This window comes from Moschus berezovskii, chromosome 1, assembly GCF_049115385.1.
Source record: "Moschus berezovskii isolate FMDL1 chromosome 1, NW_MosBer_1.0, whole genome shotgun sequence".
NCBI classification, from domain to species: Eukaryota; Metazoa; Chordata; class Mammalia; order Artiodactyla; family Moschidae; genus Moschus; species Moschus berezovskii.
Window position 1 is genome coordinate 60,716,672 of NC_142460.1, and position 23,259 is coordinate 60,739,930.

General features: G+C 38.8%; 1 non-coding gene across 1 annotated transcript; it reads right to left on the bottom strand.

The window, feature by feature from the left end:
- Positions 1 to 22,947: 22,947 nt before the first annotated feature.
- LOC129554022 (U6 spliceosomal RNA) lies at positions 22,948 to 23,049 on the bottom strand. The gene has a single exon (XR_008685551.1). It is a non-coding gene; the product is annotated as a U6 spliceosomal RNA (small nuclear RNA).
- Between the last annotated feature and the right edge of the window lie 210 nt (positions 23,050 to 23,259).

The window sequence follows — 23,259 nt, forward strand, 5'->3', positions numbered from 1 at the left end:
ATTCAGCCCAGTGTTTCTCGTGATGTACTCTGCATATAAATTAAATAAGATGGTCTGTTATTCCCATGTTTTGAAGAATTTTCCACTAGACGGGAATACCAGACCACTTTACCTGCCTCCCGAGAAGTTTGTATGCAGGTCAAGAAGCAACAGTTAGAACAGGACATGGAACAAACTGGTTCCAAATTGGGAAAAAATATATGTCAGGCTGTAGATTGTTCTCTGAGTATAAATTAAATAAGCAGGGTAACACCAGTCCCATTACTTCATGGCAAATAGATGGGGAAAAAGTGGAAACAGTGACAGACTTTATTGTCTAGGGCTCCAAAATCACCGCAGACAGTGACTGCAGCCATGAAATTAAAAGACGCTTGCTCCTTGGAAGAAAGACTATGACAAACCTAGACAGTGTGTTCAAAACAGAGACATCATTTTTTTCAACAAGGTCAATAGAATCAAAGCTATGGATTTTCCTAGTATTTATGAATGGATGTGAGAGTTAGACCATAAAGAAGGCTGAGTGTCAAAGAACTGATGCTTTCAAACAGTGGTGCTGGAGAAAACTTTTGAGAATCCCTTTAACATCAAGGAGATCAAACCAGTGAATTCTAAAGAAAATCAACCCTGAATATTCATTGGAAGGACTGATGCTTAAGCTGAAGCTCCAATATTTGAGCGCCTGATGCAAAGCGCTGACTCATTGCAAAAGACACTGATGCTGGGAAAGATTGAGGGCAAAAGGAGAAAGGGTCGACAGAGGATGAGAATGGTTGGATAGCATCATCAACTCAATGGACCTGAATTTGAGCAAACTCCAGGAGACAGTGAAGGACAGGGAAGCATGGTGTGTTGCAGTCCGTGGGATCAAAAAGTGTCGGACATGACGAAGCAATTGAAGAACAACAACCTAGTGAACTTCCTTCTATCTCTATTTGAATAACTAGCATCTCCAATATACAATGTTTTATGTTGAACAGAGCACAGAAAAACAACTGAATATCAGTGCTAGGGTGAGCATCTTGTATGTATTCAAAGTAAACAGATACATTGTGTGTGTGTGTGTATGTGTGTGTGTGCGTTAGTTGGTCAGTCATGTCTGACTCTTTGCAACCCCATGGACTGTAGCCCACAAAGCTCCTCTGTCCATGGAATTCTCTAAGCAAGAATACTGGAGTGGGTAGCCATTCCCTCCTTCAGGGGATCTACCTGACCCAGGGATTAAATCTGGGTCTCTTGCATTGCAGGCAGTTTGTTTACCACCTGAACCACCATGGAAGACCCCAAAAAGACACATTGCATACAGGTATACACTGATATAAACAATGAGTGACTTCTTACAAAGTAATACTGAGGTGGAGATTCATATTGTCCATAATGAGGTAATTTTCATATGATTCAAGGAAATAGCAGAGGTCGTAAAAATGTATCTATTTCTGTCACTGATAATTTATATATCCGATCTAGGTTATTGCTCAGTATGCCTCTGTTAACTTTTCTTTCTTAACAATGGGTCAAATTATTTTGTCTTGCTTCTTGATTTTTGATCAAGATATTCTAGATATTTTGCTTTACAAATTTAAAAACTGCAGTATGTATTATTATTTGTTCCCAGAAAAAGTTATGCCAAGTCAATAAAATCTATCTGAGCTGAGTTTGAATTTATTATTTATTGAGTTAGTTTGGCTCTGCTCACCACTAGCTTCACATGTTTTGAAGGAAACATGAGGATTTACCCCTCACTAGAACACTGGATTGGAGCACAGTGGAGATTCTGTGTTCACTAGCTGATATGCTTCCAATGCACCAACTTTCCTAACGATGGAAGAGCCCTCTGCCTTGAAATGTGGATACTAGGTGTGGGAGTTACTTTAGTCCTCTTTGTTCTATCACCCCAGCAGTAGCTTTCTGTCTCTCAGAACAGAGACACTTCCCCATCTATAAACCTGCATTTTACAACGAGGACCTTATGTTTTCTACCAGGTTGTCTGTGGCTCTCTTTGTGACTGCAGCTTCAGGCAAGACATTGCCTTTCACCTACAGAGGATGTGCTCAGACTCTAAGGGGACCTCTCTGTTTCCTTGCCCTGATTCCAATCTTTTGCCTACTATCACTATGCACTTGTTAAAAGTCTATGGGAAAGTGTTGGCCAGTAGCTACAGATGCAGTCAGACAGACTGTAGACTATGATTCCTACAGTCATTAATCGTTTATGCCAGACCAGTTACAGCTAGTTAAGTGTGATTAATATATGGTTAATTTCTCATTAATCCTGTCTGTATTGTATTTCTATGCCCCACTACTCCATCAAGGATGAAGGCCAAGCTGGATCACGTCTCTCCTAGAAATGACAACTTACATTCTGAAATTTAGTTCACTTAAGTTTCTTTGCATGCTTAACCATTTAATAGGCTTGAAAATTATGCTGGTTTAACTGGTCCAGTTTGCTTTTATGTGTAGGGTGGGAGCAATACTCTCTTGCTAGCTTCTACATCTTAATCAGAAGCTATAGTTTAGTGGATTTCTCTTTCAGTTGGTAATTATAAAGTATATACAGTTCAAATTTTAAATCTACTTTCATTGGTATGACATATTTATAAAGAATAAGCTTATACTTATTTTGCAGTTCCTTGTACACTATATTGTACCTAATAATCATTATTTCTTCATTAAATGTCTAAATTCTATTGTTTGATTAAAAATTATAATTTATCCATATAACTTTGCTTCTTTGGTTTCCTGTATCACATGCATTTTCTAGAGTTCATCTATGTCATATATAAGAAGTTTATGCTGAATAGACTTGATTTTGTTTATAAATTATTGCCCACTTTTTGGTGGAAATCAGCTTATCAAAATCAATGTATAGTATTAGAGAAAATACATAATAATACGTATATATGGGCATTGAAATAGGACAAGTACACTGCATCCACTTATGGAAGTCATCAATTTGAGCACTTTTCCAATTGTAAGAACTCATTATACTGGCATTCAGAAAGAGTCATTCAAATGTCAACTTCTCTTAAACTCAGAATCTGAATAGCTCCTGGGATATCTAACAGAAGTGTGTAAAAGAGAAAAACAAAATTAAACAGATACATGGAAGAAAGTCACATTCAGGAAGACAACAAACATTACTGGAAAAAAATCTAGGACACCAAGTAAGTATAATTTCTTTAGGGATACTGAGTAGTATTTAATAAGTGGTTTTCATGAATGACAATAAGGAATACATGCATTATTTAAAGAGTACATTCATTTTCCCTAATAGACTTGTACTAACATATTAAATAAATGATTAAGATGTAAATTCAGAAAAACTACTTAAATATATAATATTGAATAAAGTTGTCAAAATAATAGAAATTCAAAGGAAAAGCAATAGAAAGAAAATAAAACAGTATAGAATCAACTATAATTCTATTTATTAAGCTGAATCAACATTTATTTAAGAATAAACAGATGTGGAAGTGAAAACTCAACAAACCTAATGGGATCAAAAATTCTTAAGGTTTAGTAATTTCTACACTGAGGATTATTTTAAGAATTGTTTTATTGTTACTGCCGCAATTTTCATGTTAAATAGTGAATTATTTATTCCTTTTTAATGACAATTAGAAACACCAGGATTAAATACTCTTCCACTGAATAATAAAGCTGACTGACCAATTATTTCAACATAAATGTGAGAAATGGAGATTCCCTAAACATGAATTCAAGTGGGTAGAAGAGTGTCAAATCAAAATGGTATATTTTGATTTTAAAATATCAAGAAGTCAAAAGCTTTGAACGTTTGGTAGAAGTTCAGGAAATATGTGCTAAGGAAGATTTGGGTTTACTTCAGTTCAGTTACTCAGTCGTGTCCGACTCTCTGCAACCCCATGAATCACAGCACGCCAGGCCTCCCTGTCCATCACCAACACCCGGAGTTCACTCAAACTCATGTCCATCGAGTCGGTGATGCCATCCAGCCATCTCATTCTCTGTCATCCCCTTCTCCTCCCGCCCCCAATCTTTCCCAGCATCAGAGTCTTTTCCAGTGAGTCAACTCTTCACATGAGGTGGCCAAAGTATTGGAGTTTCAGCTTTAGCATCAGTCCCTCAAGTGAACACCCAGGATTGATCTCCTCTAGAATGGACTGGTTGGATCTCCTTGCAGTCCAAGGGACTCTCAAGAGTCTTCTCCAGAACCACAGTTCAAAAGCATCAGTTCTTCGGCGATCAGCTTTCTTCACAGTCCAACTCTCACATCCATACATGACCCCTGGAAAAACCATAGCCTTGACTAGATGGACCTTTAGGCAATCAAATAAACTCATTTATAATTGTTGCCGTGTGTGTGTGTGTGTGGTGTGTGTGTCTAGATCTAAGCACTGACTGTAAATATAGAGATAGGAAGCTTTGAGGTTTAAATAAAGATATACCAGCCTTTCTGGTGGCTCAGTTAAAAAAGAACCTGCGTACAATGCAGGAGAACCAGGTTCAATACTTGGGAGGATCGCCTGGAAAAGAAAATGGCAACCCACTTCAGTATTGTTGCCTGGGAAATCCCATGGACAAAGGAGCGCAGAGGACTGCAGACAATAGGGTTGCAAGATCCATGTGGTCACGAAAGTCAGACATGACTTAGCGACTAAAATCACCACCACTACCACCAGTACAGAGAAAATGTGACTGAAAAATCAATAGAAAGGAGTGTCAAAATATAAAAGGAAACTATTTTATAATTAAAAATTTTTTGAAACATTTGATTCTACAGAGAATCACACAGCTGCAAGATTCTAGGCACGTTTTTTTTTCTGTAAAATTCTTACTCTATATTTGAGAACATCTGGTGATAACAACCTGCCATTCCTTCTCACTTTCTATTAAGATATAAAATTTTATTCATAGATTATAAAAAATTGATTAGTTTTTACTTTAGAAGTTCAAAACAAGCAGAAGGATAGTCCCATCATGGGGAAGAATCTGAATCTTGGAGAGGACAATTGTTTCAAACTACAACTCAAAAGCTTCCACCTCCTGCCTCATTCAGATGTGCCTGTTTTCTATCCCTATTGCTGCTCATTGTAATAGTTAAGGTTCTTCAGAAACAACAGAATAGTTGTGTATGCGTAAATCACGTATGGATGTGAGAGTTGGACTGTGAAGAAAGCTGAGCACAGAAAAATTGATGCTTTTGAACTGTGGTGTTGGAGAAGACTCTTGAGAGTCCCTTGGACTGCAAGGAGATACAATCAGTCCATTCTAAAGGAGATCAATCCTGGGTGTTCATTGGAAGGACTGATGCTGAAGCTGAAGCTGCAATACTTTGGCCACCTCATGCGACGAGTTGACTCACTGAAAAAGACTCTGATGCTGGGAGGGATTGGGGGCAGGAGGAGAAGGGGACGACAGAGGATGAGATGGCTGGATGGCATCACCGACTCAATGGACATGAGTTTGAGTGAACTCCGGGTGTTGGTGATGGACAGGGAGGCCTGGCGTGCTGTGATTCACGGGGTTGCAAAGAGTAGGACACGACTGAGCAACTGAACTGAACTGAACTGAACTGAAACCATATATGCATGCCTGCTAAGTCGCTTCAATCGTGTCCAACTCTGCGTGACCACGTGGACTATAGCCCATTGGATTCCTCTCTCCATGGATTCTCCAGGCAAGAATATTGGAGTGAGTTGCCATGCCCTTCTCCGGGGGATATTCCTGACCCAGGGATCGAACCTGTGCTTTTGAACTGTGGTGTTGGAGAAGAATCTGAAGAGTCGCTTGGACTGCAAGGAGATCAAACCGTCAATCCTAAAGGAAATGAGTCCTGAATATTCATTGAAAGGACTGACGCTGAAGCTCCAATACTTTTGCCACCTGATGCAAAGAACTGACTCATTGGAAAAGACTCTGATGCAGGAAAGATTGAAGGAGGGAGGGGAAGGGGACGACAGAGGATGAGATGGTTGGATGACATCACCGACCGGATGGACATGAGTTTGAGCAAGCTCCAGGAGTTGGTGATGGACAGGGAGGCCTGGCATGCCTCCATTGGGTCCATTGAGTTGCAAAGAGTCAGACAACCGAGTGGCTGAACTGAACTCCCTTAAAACGTTTTATGTTAGTTTCCATTAAAACAAAATATATTCCCCTTCTTCCTTCCTGATTACTTCTTAATATTATATGCTAGTCTTATTTTCTCTATGCAATTTCTAAAGGTTGAAGTGCCTTGGATTTCAATTGTGGGACTTCTCATATATCACTTCCATCAAGAATCTCATTTCTTTCCATAATTTTAAATTCCACATATAGGGTAATTCAAGCATTAATATAGCCATAATTATCTTTGCTTCTGCTTCATACCCACAAAGACAACTTCATATTTGATGTCACCATTTGGTTATTTCATGAATATCTCAAACTTAAAATGTCCACACATTAAAAATACTTCTCCAGTCTCCCACCCATCAAATAGATGCTCCATTTGTTAGCCAGTAAGACATTTTCTTTACCCCATTCCTTTCCTTCATTCTTCACTTTTAAACCAGTACTAATTCCTCTGAGTTTCTAAATATATCAGTTTCCCATTGCTGTAGTAACAAATCACCACAAACTTAACAATTTAAAACAAAACAAATGTATTCCATTATATTTTTGAATGCTTAGAACTCTAAAATCAAGCACGTTGCAGGGCTATGTTCTAATTGAAGAATTCATGATGTTAGGTTACGTTGCTTCAGTCGTGCCTGACTCTTTGCGATACTATGTACTATAGCTTGCCAGGCTCATCTGTCCATGGGATTCCCCAGGCAAGAATACTGGAGTGGGTTGTTATTTCCTCTTCCAGGGGGTCTTCCCTACCCAGGATTCAAACCAAAGGCTCTTATGTCTCCTGCATTAGCAGGTGTGTTCTTTACCACTACCACCATCTGGGAAGCCTTTTGAACCCAGAGAGCTATCTACAATAGCAGGCTCCTGCTTAGGACACTTTTGGCTGCAAAAGCAGACACACACCCAGGTATACCAGTTCTGCACACAGCTGTAAGGCGAAATACATGTGGCCACTCGATCACTGCTCCATGAGGGACCAGCTTGACTGGCTCTCATGGGAGACCTGGAGACCATTGTAGGAGGAGGTTCTCCTGGGGCAAAGATAATCCTTCCTGATGAAGCAGGCCCAAGTTCAAAGCAGACTGAGGGCACCTGTGGGAAGACCAACATGTCCAGCTTCTTTTGGAAGAATTCATAGGATAATTCATTTCCTTTCGTTTCCTAAATTCTAGAAGCTGCTTAGATTCCTTGGTATGTGGCACCTTCCCATGTGTTTAAAGCTGGCAATGTAACATTTCCTCTCTCTCTTTTGCTTGCTCCCTGTCTCTCATTCCCTCCTTCTGTTCTTATCCCTCTTTTATTCTCATCTCTGTTTTCATCATCATATCTCCTTCTCTGAATATCCTGTCTCCCTTATTTTCTTATAAGGTCCCTTGTGAATGGGTGGGATTCCCCAGTGGCTCAGTGGTAAAGAATCCACCTGCAAGGTAGGAGCCACAGGAGATGCAGGTTCGATCCTTGGGTGGGAAAGATCCCCTGGAGAAGGGCATGGCAACCCACTTCAGTATTCTTGCCTGGAGAATCCCATGGACAGAGGGGTCTGGCAGGCTATATCTCCAAAGGGTCACAAGGAGTCAGACACGACTAAAGCTGCTTAGCACACACCCGTGCACCTTCACGATTACATTGGTGTTATGGTAGTTTAGTTGCTAAGTCGTGACCACCTAGACTGTAACCTGTCAAGTTCCTCTGTCAATGGCATTCTCCAGGCAGGGCCACCCAACAATCCTAGATAATTTCTCCATATCAAGATGCCTAATTTAATTGCATCAGCAAAATGTCTTTAACTATAAAAACTACCATCCTCACAGATTCCAGGAATTAGGATGTGAATAACTTGGGGAATCATTATTAGGCATACCTTAATGTCCTTCCATAACATTATTTCAGTCTCTACTCTTTTCTGCTTACTTATACTTTGTAAACCCAAGATACCATTAGTTTCTCCTGGAAAGATTTCCCAACTGGTTTCTAATTACCATGACATACTCTTCCAGTGCATTTCCCACTTAGTGATCACAATTGGTTTCATTAAAGAAAAATATGTTCACACATCCATCTTTAAAGAAAATTAACAGCTTTCCATTACATTTAGTATGAATTTCACAGTCTTTAATGTGGCCTTGCAAATTGGATTCCCATGTAAAATATCATACTTTGTCTAATTCTCCTGCTTACTTCATCACTGCACAATAAATAACTGACTTCCCATTTAAATGAACTCCACATGAATCTTTGAAATTTCTTTTACTCTGTATTGCTTTCCCCTGACTCTTTATAACACAATATGATAGTACAAGGTCTGTATTATAAAATAAGATAAACCTACAAAGTCTTTGGCCTTCCCAGGTGGATCATTAGTAAACCGTTCGCTTGCAATGCAGCAGTCACAGGAGACATGGATTTGGTCCCTGGGTCAGGAGGATCCCCTGGAGGAGAAAATGGCAAACCCATTCCAGGATTCTTGCCTGGAAAATCCCAATGGAGCCTGGCAGGCTACAGTCCAGTTCAGTTCAGTCACTCAATCCTGCCTAACTCTTTGCGACACCATGGACTTCAGCATGCCAGGCCTCCTTGTCTATCACCAGCTCCTGGAGTTTACCCAAAGTCATGTCCATTGAGCTGGTGATGCCATCCAACCATTTCATTATCTGTTGTCCTCTTTTCCTCCTGCCCTCAATCTTTCCCAGAATCAGGGTCTTTTCTGATGAGTCAGCTCTTAGCATCAAGTGGCCAAATTATTGGAGTTTCAGCTTCAACATCAGTCCTTCCAATGAACACTCAGGACTGATCTCCTTTAGGATGTACTGGTTGGATCTTCTTGCAGTCCAAGGGACTCTCAAACGTCTTCTCCAACACCATAGTTCAAAAACATCAATTCTTCAGCACTAAAATTTCTTTATAGTACAACTCTCACATCCATACATGACCACTGGAAAAACCATAGCCTTGACTAGATGGACTTTTGTTGGCAAAGTAATGTCTCTGTTTTTTAATATGCTGTCTAGGCTGGTCATAACTTTCCTTCCAAGGCTACAGTCCATGGGGTCACAAAGAGTTGGACATGCCTGAATGACTGAGCAGATACTAGATCTTTTTTACCCAGGAGGTTTATAATTCTTGGACTGTATAGTACTTTGAAAAGAGTTCCAAATATTTCCAATGTTCCTTCTTTCTTTAACTTCATGAATGTCAATGCAGATGTAAATCTTCTGTAGTGGCACTTTGTCTTTTATCTGAATTTGCTTTCTGAATAATTTTCCACCTTCACTTTTTGTGCTTTATGATGTTAGTAAATAATTCTCTTGATTCATTTGCAAACTAACTTCTAGTTCTATTCAGCCATGGGAGGTCTTGGTGAATGACTTGAGCACAAGAGGAATAAAGAAGCTCAGGTATTCTTACCCACTGGGTAGTATGTTTGGCATACTTTCTCCATGGCTCTAGTTTCTGATACTCAGCACTTTGATCATAAATCCAGCCACTCTCAGCCAAATCTCTAAATTCAGTTATGCAGCCTCAGCTCCTGATCTCTGTCAAAACTAAATGCTACCTTTGCACTTCTAGTCATAGGGATGAAGATATCTTCTTTACTGATTGAATGTCAGGATTCTCCAAAGAAACAAAACCAACAAAATGCACATATACATCTTATGTGATATGTATATATAAGGATATATATATATATATATATATATATATATATATATATATATATATATATGAGACGTACATATACATGCACTTCATGTGTGTGTGTACATGCTCAGTCATGCCTGACTCTTTGCAACCCCATGGACTGTAGCCCACTAGGCTTCTCTGTTCATGGGATTCTCCCGACAAGAATACTGGAGTGGGTTGCCATTTCCTCTTCTAGAGGATCTTTCCCACCCAGGGATCAATCTGTGTTTCCTACATCTCCTGCTTTGGCGAGTGGATTCTTTACCACTGAGCCACCTAGGAATCCCATGTGTGGGTATACAAATATGTATACTTATGTATGTATATTTGTGTGTCAACTGAAGAAAGATATTCAACCTAAAAGTTGTGAGCTAAATTCTGTACAGGGATCTTAACGAGTTCTATAGCCTGGAAGACAGCTTCTCAGATAACTCTGAAGAACTGCTCTGAAGAGTGAAGGAAGGAGCCAGGATATATATGAGTGTTTATTTTTTTATTTCTGGAAAAAAATGTTAGTTGAACATCAAAAGATTATTGCTAATCACAAAAAACAGTCATCTCAAGTTAATGATTTTTGTGCTTTCTATGTGTGGAAAAATGTAAGAACCTGTTTTCCTTGAAATTATTCTTTTGATTCACATCTTAACTACCCAGAGCCCTTATCCAAAACACAGTAGGATTCCTGTTTTCCTTCAGCCTGAATTCCCTTCAGGGTGGTTGATTGCTTTGGCTAATGACAATCGCTGTAGAACTGGAATGGTGGGCAATATCCCTTGTTTACATACAATTGTTTATGCAAGGGTATAGATATACAAAGAGATTATATATATATATATATAGAGAGAGAGAGAGAGATACAGATATATTGATATAGGTATGATCTCTTTACAAAGTCTGTTTCAAGATTTTCAGGGTGAGTTAGCAAGCTAGATGCCCAATAGAACCAATGGTGTGGTTTCAGTCTGAGTCCAAAGGCCAGAGAACCTAAAGGTTTGATAGAGCAAATCCAGTCTAAAGACTGGCAGGCTTGAAACCCAAGAAGAGAAACTGATGTTTCAGTTTATGTCCAAAGGCAGGAAAATTTTTCTATTCAAAGTCTGCCAGGAAGAAGAATTCACTTTTATTCAGGGGAGAGTCAAACTTCCTGTTCTACTCAGGTCTTCAACTGATGTGTGAGGCACAGCCACATTAGACATTACTCATCTACCCATTTAAATGCTAATTTTATCCCCAAACCTCCTAACAGAAACACCTAAAATAGTGTTTGACCAAATCTATGTACTCTCTAGCCTAGTCAAGTTGACACATAAAATTAACCATCACGTCACAGTGATGTTGCTAATTTCTGGGTGGCCTCACTAATAGTTTGTGTCAGGTCTTCCTCACAAGGAAAAACAAAGAAACAATGACCTGATTTAATTCTTCTTTTTAACATGCATGGAGTACATTCCCTGTTTCTGAATGGATCTTGGCTAATGTAACAGATTTCCTTTTTTAACGGATAACTTCTCCTTGAGTTCTAATTACCCAAAAATCTATATTTACCACAATTTATTCACAATTTATCAGGGGTTTCCCTGATAGCTCAGTTGGTAAAAAAATCCACCTGCAATGCAGGAGATGCTAATTCAATTCCTGGGTCGGGAAGATCCTCTGAAGAAGGGAAAGGCTACCCACTCCAATATTCTTGGTCTTCCCTTGTGGCTAAGCTGGCAAAGAATCGTCTATATTGCAGGAGACCTGGGTTCAATCTCTGGGTTGGGAAGATCTCCTGGAGAAGGAAAAGGCTACCCACTCCAATATTCTGGCCTGGAGAATTCCATGGACTCTATAGTCCAGGGGGTCACAAAGAGACATGACTGAATGACTTTCACTTTACGAGAGACCCATGGGGACTTCTTAGTGGCCCAGTGCTTAAGAAATTCAGGGGATATGAGTTTGCTTCCTGATCAGGAACAATGGTGCCACATGCCACAGGGCAGCTAAGCCCAGAAGCCACAACTACTGAAGCTTACATGCTTTAGAGATCTTGCTCTGCAACAAGAGAAGCTAACAGAAGATGAAATCCCATAACCTACAATGAGAGAGAAGTTCCTGCTCACCTAAACTAGAAAAAGTCCACACGCAGCGATGAAGATCCAGTGCAGGGGAGAAGGAACAAAATGGCAGAGGAATAGGACGGTGAGACCACTCTCTCCCCCACAAATTCATCAAAAGAACATTTGAATGCGGAGCAAAGTCCACAAAACAACTTCTGAATGCTGGCAGAGGACATCAGACACCCAGAAAAGCAGCCCATTGTCTTCAAAAGGAGGTAGGAAAAAACATAAAAGATAAGAAGAGAGACAAAAGAGGTAAGGACGGAGCTCCGTCCCAGGAAGGGAGGCTTTAAAAAGAGAGAAGTTTCCAAACACCAGGAAACACTCTCACTGGCAAATCTGTGGTGAGCCTTGGAACCTCAAATAAAACCCACAGATTACCCGGCAAACGGTAACTCCCAGCAGAGAAGCAGTGCAGACGCCTGCATATGCTATTAGCAAGTGGGGCTGGGTAGGGAGGAGCTGGCTGAACTGCATAGAGAGAGAACTGGGCTTTAATGCCGTGAGAACAATCTTAGAGAACTAACTGGAGATAGCAAAGCAGACTGGGATAGCTTCCCCACGAAAAGGCGGAAAGCTCTAACCTAAGACTCCACCAGACCCGCTCACGGAACAAAGATCTGAGCAGAGTGAGTTGGCTGCAGTCAGCCCATCACCCATCCCCCGCCAAGACAGGCAGGGAGGGCAGCCAGAGCCGGAGGGTCAACCGTGGCCCCAGAAAGGCATCCGATACCAAACTGCAGGCAGGCTTGTTGCTAATCAAGATTTCTTGGGCTCAGGTCAGTCGATATCCTCCTGAGAACGTGCGCCAGTTTACACCCAGAAAACCGAGTAGCAGGGAATGGGGAGGCGATAATTCCAGCGACTGCGCTCGCCAAACACCTGGTCAGCTGAGCTGCTCGGACCAGGGAAGGCACAAACGCAGATCCAGCCAAGTCTGCGCCTTTGTCAGTTCAGTTCAGTTCAGTTCAGTCGCTCAGTCGTGTCTGACTCTCCGCGACCCCACGAATCACAGCACACCAGGCCTCCCTGTCCATCACCAACTCCCGGAGCTCACTCAAACTCATGTCCACAGATTCGGTGATGCCATCCAGCCATCTCATTCTCGGTCGTCTGCTTCTTCTCCCGCCCCCAACCTTTCCCAGCATCAGAGTCTTTTCCAGTGAGTCAACTCATGGAGTACCTGAAAAACTGAACTTGAGATGCTCAGACCTGGGAAGTGTATACAACCCAGCGCTGGCCTCAGACAGTTCCTAGCAGAGCAACCTAGAGTCTTTGCAGTTTAGACTGGAACAACACACGACCCACTGTGGCCGAGACTCTGCGACCACTCCCCACAGACGCCAGATATATTTGTCTGCAGCGTTCCTCCCTTCCCAGAACAGGAATGAACAACTGAGCCTTAAAAAGTGTCCACCTGCCCCCTAATATCAGGGCAGAAATTAGACACTGAAGAGACAAGCAAACAGAAGCTAAAACAGAGGGAACCACCTTGGAAATGACAGATAGAGAAGTCTAGAGGCCACTCCAAGAATAAGACCAAAAACCAGAGGCAAGAGGCTTAAGCCCGCATCCTGAGAACACCAGAGAAATCCTGACTCCAGGGAACATTAATCGATAGGAGCTCATCATACATCTCCATACCTACACTAAAACAAAGCACCACCCAAGGGTCAACAAGTTCCAGAGCAAGACATACCACCAAACTTTCCAGCAACACAGGAAAATAGCCCTGAGCTTCAATATACAGGCTGCCCAAAGTCACTCCAAACCTACTGACATCTTAAAATCATTACTGGACACTTCATTGTACTCCAGAGAGAAGAAATCCAGCTCCACCCACCAGAACACCGATACAAGTTTCCCTAACCAGGGAACCTTGACAAGTCACCCGTCCAACCCCATACACAGCGAGGAAACTACATAATAAAGAGAACTTCACAAACGGCCAGAAGAGGGAAAGGCCACCCCAAACAAAGTGATATAAGCAAGATGAAGAGGCAGAGAAATACCCAGCAAATAAAGGAACAAGATAAATGCCCACTAACACAAACAAAAGAGGAAGATACAGGGAATCTACCTGATAAAGAATTTCGAATTTTGATGGTGAAAATGATTCAAAATCTTGAAAGCAAAATGGAGTTACAGATAAATAACCTGGAGAAAAGGATTGAGAAGATGGAAGAAAGGTTTAATAAGGACTTAGAGGAAATAAAAAAAGAGTCAATATATATACAATGAATAATGCAATAGATGAGATCAGAAACACTCTGGAGGGAACAAACAGTAGAATAACGGAGGCAAAGGACAGGATAAGTGAGCTAGAAGATAGAATTGTAGAAATAAATAAAACAGAGAGGAAAATTAAAAAAAAAATTAAAAGAAATGAGGACAATATTAGAGACCTCTGGGACAATGTTAAATGCTCCAACATTCGAAATATAGGAATCCCAGAAGAAGAAGACATAAAGAAATACCATAAGAGAATACTTGAGGAGATAATAGTTGAAAACTTCCCTAAAATGGGGAAAGAAATAATCACCCAAGTCCTAGAAACCCAGAGAATCCCCAACAGGATAAACCCAGGGCGAAATACTCCAAGACACATATTAATCAAATTAACAAAGATCAAACACAAAGAACAAATATTAAAAGAAGCAAGGGAAAAGCAGCAAATGACACACAAGGGGATTCCCGTAAGGATAACAGCTGATCTTTCAACAGAAACTCTTCAGGCCAGGAGGGAATGACAAGACATACTTAAAGTGATGAAAGAAAATAACCTACAGCCCAGATTACTGCACCCAGCAAGGATCTCATTCAAATATGAAGGAGAAATCAAAAGCTACAGACAAGCAAAAGCTGAGAGAATTCAGCATCACCAAACCAGCTCTCCAACAAATGCTAAAGGATCTTGTCTAGACAGGAAACACAGAAAGAGTGTATAAACTCAAACCCAAAGCAATAAAGAAAATGGCAACGGGATCATACTTATCAATAATTACCTTAAACGTAAATGGGTTGAATGCCCCAACCAAAAGACAAAGGCTGGCTGAATGGATACAAAAACAAGACCCCCATATATGTTGTCTAAAAGAGACCCACTTCAAAATGAGGGACACATACAGACTGAAAGTGAAGGGCTGGAAAAAGATATTCCATGCAAATAGAGACCAAAAGAAAACAAGAGTAGCAATACTCATATCAGATAAAATAGACTTTAAAACAAAGGCTGTGAAAAGAGACAAAGAAGGAAACTACATAATAATCAAAGGATCAATCCAAGAAGAAGATATAATAATTATAAATATTTATGCACCCAATATAGGGCCATGCAATATGTAAGACAATTACTAACAAGTATGAAAGTGGAAATTAACAACAATACAATAATAGTGGGAAATTTTAATACCCCACTTACATCTATAGATAGATCAACTAAACAGAAAATTAACAAGGAAACACAAACTTTAAATGATTCAATACACCAGGTAGACCTAATAGCTCTCTATAGGACATTTCACCACAAAACAATGAATTTCACCTTTTCCTCAAGCGCACATGGAACATTTTCCAGGATAGATCTCATCCTGGGCCATAAATCTAGCGTTGGTAAATTCAAAAAAATTGAAATAATTTCAAACATCTTTTCTGACCACAATGCAGTAAGATTAGATCTCAATTACGGGAGAAAAAAACATTAAAAATGCCAACATATGGAGGCTGAACAACATGCTGCTAAATAATGAACAAATCATAGAAGAAATCAAAAGAGAAATCAAAATATGCATAGAAATGAATGAAAATGAAAACACAACAATCCAAAACCTATGGGACACAGTAAAAGCAGTGCTAAGTGGAAAGTTAACTGCAATACAGGCACACCTCAAGAAACAAGAAAAAAGACAACTAAGTAACCTAACCCTGTGTGTGTGTATTCAGTTGCTCAGTCGTGTCCGACTCTTAGCGACCCCATGACCCACAGCACACCAGGCCTCCCTGTCTATCACCAACTCCCAGAGTTCACTCAAACTCATGTCCATCGAGTAGGTGATGCCATCCAGCTACATCTAAAGAAACTAGAAAAGGAAGAAATGAAGAACCCCAGGGTAAGTAGAAGGAAAGAAATCGTAAAAATTAGGGCAGAGATAAATGCAAAAGAAACAAAAGAGACCATAGCAAAAATCAACAAAGCCAAAAGCTGGTTCTTGGAGAAGGTAAATAAAATTGAAAACCACTAGCCAGAGTCATCAAGAAACAAAGGGAGAAGAACCAAATCAATAAAATTAGAAATGAAAATGGAGAGATCACAACAGACAACACAGAAATACAAAGGATTTTTAGAGAATACTATCAGCAATTATATGGCAATAAAATGAATAACCTGGAAGAAATGGACAAATTCCTAGAAAAGTACACCTTGCCAAAACTGAACCAGGAAGAAATAGAAAATCTGAATAGACCTATCACAAGCACGGAAATAGAAGATGTAATCAGAAATCTTCCAGCAAACAAAAGCCCAGCTTCAGACGGCTTCACAGATGAATTCTTCCAAAAATTTAGAGAAGAGCTAACACCTATTCTACTCAAACTCTTCCAGAAAATTGCTGAGGAAGGGAAACTTCCTAACTCATTCTATGAGGTCACCATCACCCTAATCCCAAAACCTGGTAAAGACCCCACAAAAAAAGAAAACTACAGGCCAATATCACTGATGAACATAGATGCAAAAATCCTTAACAAAATTCTAGCAATCAGAACCCAACAACACATTAAGAAGATCATACATCATGACCAAGTGGGCTTTATCCCAGGAAGGCAAGAATTCTTCAATATCCGCAAATCAATTAACGTAATGCAACACATTAACAAACTGAAAAATAAAAATCATATGATTATCTCAATAGATGTGGAGAAAGCCTTCGACAAAATTCAACATCCATTTATGATAAAAACCCTCCAGAAAGTGGGAATAGAAGGGACATATCTCAACATAATAAAAGCTCTATATGACAAACCCACAGCAAACATTATCTTCAACGGTGAAAAACTGAAAGCATTTCCCCTAAAGTCAGGAACAAGACAAGGATGCCCACTCTCACCACTACTATTCATCATAGTTCTGAAAGTTTTGGCTATCGCAATCAGAGCAGAAAAAGACATAAAAGGAATACAAATTGGAAAAGAAGAAGTAAAACTTTCACTGTTCGCTGATGACATGATCCTCTACACAGAAAACCCTAAAGACTCTACCAGAAAACTACTAGAGCTACTCAATGATTACAGTAACGTTGCAGGATATAAAATCAACACACATAAATCACTTGCATTCCTATACACTAATAATGAGAAAATAGAAAGAGTAATTAAGGAAACTATTTCATTCACTGTTGCAACAAAAATAATTAAATCCTTAGGAATATATCTACCTAAGGAAACAAAAGACTTGTACATAGAAAACTATAAAACACTGCTGAAAGTAATCAAAGAGGACACTAATAGATGGAGAAATATACCGTGTTCATGGATTGGAAGAATAAATATTGTAAATATGAGTATACTACCCAACGTAATCTTTACATTCATTGCAATCCCTATCAAGCTACCAACGATATTTTTCACAGAGCTAGAACAAATTATCTCACAATTTGTATGGAAATACAAAAAACCTCGAATAGCCAAAGCAATCTTGAGGAAGAAGAATGGAACTGGGGGAATGAACCTGCCAGACTTCAGGCTCTACTACAAAGCCACAGTCATCGAGACAGTATGGTACTGGCATAAAGACAGAAATATAGATCAGTGGAACAAAATAGAAATCCCAGAGATAAATCCACGCACCTATGGACACCTCATCTTTGACAAAGGAGGCAAGAATATAAAATGGAGAAAAGACAGTCTCTTTAACAAGTGGTGCTGGGAAAACTGGTCAGCCACTTGTAAAAGAATAAAACTAGAGCACTTCCTAACACCATACACCAAAATAAACTCAAAATGGATTAGAGAGCTAAATGTAAGACCAGAAACTATAACTCCTAGAGGAGAACGTAGGCAAAACACTCTCCGACATAAATCACAGCAGGATTATCCAAGACCCACCTCAGAATATTGGAAATAAAAGCAAAAATAAACAAATGGGACCTAATTAAAATCAAAAGCTTCTGCACAGCAAGGAAACTATAAGCAAGGTGAAAAAACAGCCTTCAGAATGGGAGAAAATAATAGCAAATGAAGCAACTGATAAAGGATTAATCTCCAAAATATACAAGCAGCTCCTGCAGCTCAATTCCAGAAAAATAAATGACCCAATCAAAAAATGGACCAAAAAACTAAACAGACATTTCTCCAAAGAAGACATAAAGATGGCTAGCAAACACATGAAAAAGTGCTCAACATCCCTCATAATCAGAGAAATGCAAATCAAAACCACAATGAGATACCATTTCACACCAGTCAGAATGACTGTTATCCAAAAGTCTACATGCAATAAATGCTGGAGAGGGTGTGGAGAGAAGGGAAACCTCCTACACTGTTGGTGGGAATGCAAACTAATACAGCCACTATGGAGAACAGTGTGGAGATTCCTCAAAAAACTGGAAATAGAACTGCCATATGATCCAGCAATCACACTGCTGGGCATACACACGAAGGAATCCAGAATTGAAAGAGACACATATACTCCAATGTTCATTGCAGCACTGTTTATAATAGCCAGGACATGGAAGCAACCTAGATGTCCATCTGCAGACGAATGGATAAGAAAACTTTGGTATATATACACAATGGAGTATTTTTCAGCCATCAAAAAGAATGCATTTGAACCAGTTCTAATGAGGTGGATGAAACTGGAGCCTATTATACAGAGTGAAGTAAGCCAGAAAGAAAAACACCAATACAATATACTAACGCATATATATGGAATTTAGAAAGATGCAAATGTATACGAGACAGCAAAAGAGACACAGATATATAAAACAGTCTTTGGGACTCTGTGGAAGAGGGTGAGGGTAGGATGGTTTGGGAGAATGGCATTGAAACATGTATATTATCATATGTGAAACAATTTGCCAGTTCAGGGTCGATGCATGTTACAGGATGCTAGGGGCTGGTATTGAGGGATGACCCAGAGGAAGGATAAGGGTAGGAGGGAGGTGGGAGGGGGGTTCAGGAGGGGGAACTCATGTACACCCGGGTAGATTCATGTCAATGTATGGCAAAACCAACCAATATAATATTGTAAAATAAAAAAAGAGGATCCAGTGCAGCCAAAAATAAAAGAAATAATTATTTTTTTGGATTTTTATTTTATTTTATTTACTTTACATTATTGTATTGATTTTGCCATACATTGACATGAATCTGCCCCGGGTGTACGTGTGTTCCCTATCTTGAATCCCCCTCCCATCTCCCTCCCCATTCCATCCCTCTGGTTCATCCCAGTACACCAGTCCCGAGCATTTAAAGACTCAGGTAAGTGTATAAACATTACTTTTAACTATTTTCTCAGTTGTTTTCATTGGTAAGTCAGGGTACACATTGATGCACTCATTGCCCATTATCCCTTGCTTCTGAAGGAGCATTTTATGTTCCTCAGATAAAGACCAAGGAGAAAAATTTGTATAGTTTCTCCCCTTTATTAAAAATAACCTTTTCCCTTGTTTATAAATTGTCTTATCTAGATAATTGTTTCAAAAATTAATGAGTGAAAACTGAGAAAAATGAATGCACTTATATAATTAATTTTAAGTTTATATATTATACATACACTTTTAAAATTTTATGTTGTTCTATGGTATTATTGCTTTATTTAAATAAATATTTATAAATAAAACTGAAACACAGTAAAGCCAGCATCTAAATTATCTGTTTCAAAATGATTTAGATATAGTTAAAGTAGAAAATGTATTTTTAACAATATGATTTCTCACAAGAAAATTACAAGCAACAAATAACTGCTGCATGTCAACTGTATGAGTTAGAAAACACAATAAAGAAATGTGATAGAGTTTGGCTTGTCTAGAAAGCTTCTAATTGTCATTGATCAAAACCTTAGCTTTACAAGAATTAAACTTGCATCAGAAAGAAGTCACTCAGGCTTGAAAGGAAATTTTGTAAATAAAACTATCAAGTAGCATGAAATGCAAAAAATAGATTTAATTAGATGTTATATATAAACAGTAAATATCCAGAATTCTGCTGATAATTATTAGACATCTGTTCAGAACTCAGATAGGAAGGCTCTTTGTAATTAAGATTCTATAGTAAACCTGGAGATTCATAATTATCACACAAACTAAGCTCACTTAGAATTGCAATATCATCCTCTAGGCTTAATCTTCTCCAGATTAAGTTGTTTATAGAGTTATCTAAGTCCAAATAGACAGCATAGCTGTAATTCTATAAAAACCTCTCCATACATAATGGAGTTCAACATTCCTCAAATAGAAAAGTCTTACAATAGAGATTTAGAGTTAAATATGACTCAAATCTATTAATGGTTGAACAGAAAAAGTTTTCTGCTAGTTCAATTACAAATTATTGAAAACAGCTTTTAATGTTTTTAAATAAATTAGATCATTTTAGAAATTACCTGCAAAATTTTAATTAAATATTTTATGAGAGACTAATGTGATTGGAACAAGTGTTTTTCTGACAACTGAATAAAATATTTATTAGTAAATCTGATTATTAGTTAAATACATTAATATTAATCAGATTTTTAAATTTCTTGACTAATGAGAAACTTTTAATTAAGCCTTCACTTTCTTGTTGATTTGAGGACCATTTTCCCAAACATATCCCCTGAGGTTTATTTGAATTCTTGTCATCATAGCTACCTTTCCTGGATTCATATTAATCGTCTTAAAATCATGTCTTGGTGGTAAGTATTCATTGCTTTACAATCCCCATACACTAAGTACTAATTTTCAGTGATCTCTACTCTGGGAAATAATCATTTCCATTCTTTATTCTCTGTCTTCTACTCAAGTTTTTCTTATGCTTTATCTTCTTACCCAATAAACTTACTCTAAAAAATAAGTGGTCTCAGTGAGACATACAATAACCTGGCTTCTTTCCATCCTTTCTTTTCCTGAAGAGCACCTGACACAGGGTGACTACTCATGCTCAGATTTTTTTTATCTTAACCCAGTGATGAATACAATAAAATTTGAAAATTAGTAAAAAAAAAAAAAAAAAAAGTCTTATTGTACTACAGAGGAAATTTGCATCTAGAAGATGGGGAAATAATGCATATATGAAATAATATAAAAGCATTTTAACATACTAAAGAAGTGACTATCAGGGTGGAGTTTGTATGCCCTAAAGAAGTTCAAAAGAGTCAACAACTGTTTCCTTCTCCTCTAACACTCTCAACCTCAAAATCAAGATTCAGATGGACTAAAGGAAAGAGTTCAGTTCTAAATAAGGAAGAAACTATCTGTGTATGTGTGTTTGGAGGGGGCATGTATTTTTGATGTATAGAGTTTAAAGGTAATTTGAAAACAGTTACATTCCCAAATATCCTTTCCCAGCACCCAGATTAGAAAGTGACATTTAACCAAGAATTCTTCTATTTTTGCATGTAATCAAAAATTTATTATTTAACCAATTCACTTGCTATAAAATATCACAAATATAAGTCAAATTATGGGCTGATGGAAGTCAATTTAAAAATTCACTTTTGACACATTTTGTCAATTTGCTTTTCAAATATATTGAAAAGAACAGAAATGATCTTAGGCTTAGGAGCATTTTTTAGATAAGCCAAAAAAGGCAGAATCTATGAAAAATCATTAATCTGGATTTCATTAAAATTAAAAGTCTCAAAGAATCAGAAAGAGTCGAACACAAATGAATGACAAAACTGGACTGAATGAACAAACTGAACTGAACTGAAAGTTTCTAATTATAAGATACTGTCAGAGAAGAGACAAGTCAAGGATTAGGGAAAAAATTTAAAAAGGCATATCTGATAAAAGAGTATTATTCAAAATTTTAAAAGAATTATTAAAATCAACATGTTGTTCAGTCACTCAGTGGTGCTCAACTCTTTGTGGCCCCATTAACTACAGCACGCTGAGCTTCCCTGCCCTTCACCATCACCCGGAGCTCCCTCAAACTCATGTTCATTGAGTCGGTGATGCCATCCAACCATCTCATCCTCTGTCATCCCCTTTTCCTCCTGCCTTCAATCTTCCCCAGCATCAGGGTCTTTACAATGGAGTCATTTCTTCACATCAGCCAGCCAAAGTATAGGAGCTTCAGCTTCAGAATCAGTCCTTTCAGTGAATATTCAGGACTGATTTCCTTTTGGATGGACTGGTTGGATCTCCTTGCAGTCCAAGGGACTCTCAAGAGTTTTCTCCAACACCACAGTTCAAAAGCATCAATTCTTTGGTGTGCAACTTTCTTTATAGTCCAACTCTCACTGACTAGATGGACCTTTGTTGACAAAGTAATGTCTCTGCTCTTTAATATGCTGTCTAAGTTGGTTATAGCTTTTCTTCCAAGGAGCAAGCGTCTTTTAATTTCATGGCTGCAATCGCCATCTGCAGTGATTCTGGAGCCCAAGAAAATAAAGTCTCTTCTCTCACTGTTTCCATTGTTTCCCCATCTATTTGCCTTGAAGTGATAGGACTAGATGCCATGATCTTCATTTTTTGAATGTTGAGTTTTAAGCCAGCTTTTTCACTCTCCCATTTCACCATCATCAAGAGGCTCTTTAGTTCTTCTTCACTTTCTGCCATAAGGGTGGTGTCGTCTGCATATCTGAAGTTATTAATATTTCTCCTGGCAATCTTGATTCCAGCTTGTGCTTCATTCCAGGCCAACATTTTGCAAGATGTACCCTGCATATAAAGTTAAAAAAGTAAGGTGACAATATACACTCTTGACATATACTCCTTTCCCAATTTGGAATCAATCTGTTCCATGTCTGGTTCTAACTGTTGCTTCTTGACCTGAATAGAGGTTTATCAGGAGGCAGGTAAAGTGGTCTGGTATTCCCATTTCTTTAAGAATTTTCCAGAGTTTATTGTGATCCACACAGTCAAAGGTTTTAGTGTAAGCCAAAAAAGAGCTTCACAAATTTGTGTGTCATCCTTGTGCAGGGGCCATGTTAATCTTCTCTGTATCGTTCCAATTTTAGTATATGTGCTGCAGAAGCGAGCACATATACGCTGGATCATGGAGAAAGCAAGAGAGTTCCAGAAAAACATCTATTTCTGCTTCATTGACTATGCCAAAGCCTTTGACTGTGTGGATCACAATAAACTGTGGAAAATTCTGAAAGAGATGGGAATACCAGAGCACCTGACCTGCCTCTTGAGAAACCTGTATGCCGGTCAGGAAGCAACAGTCAGAACTGGACATGGAACAGACT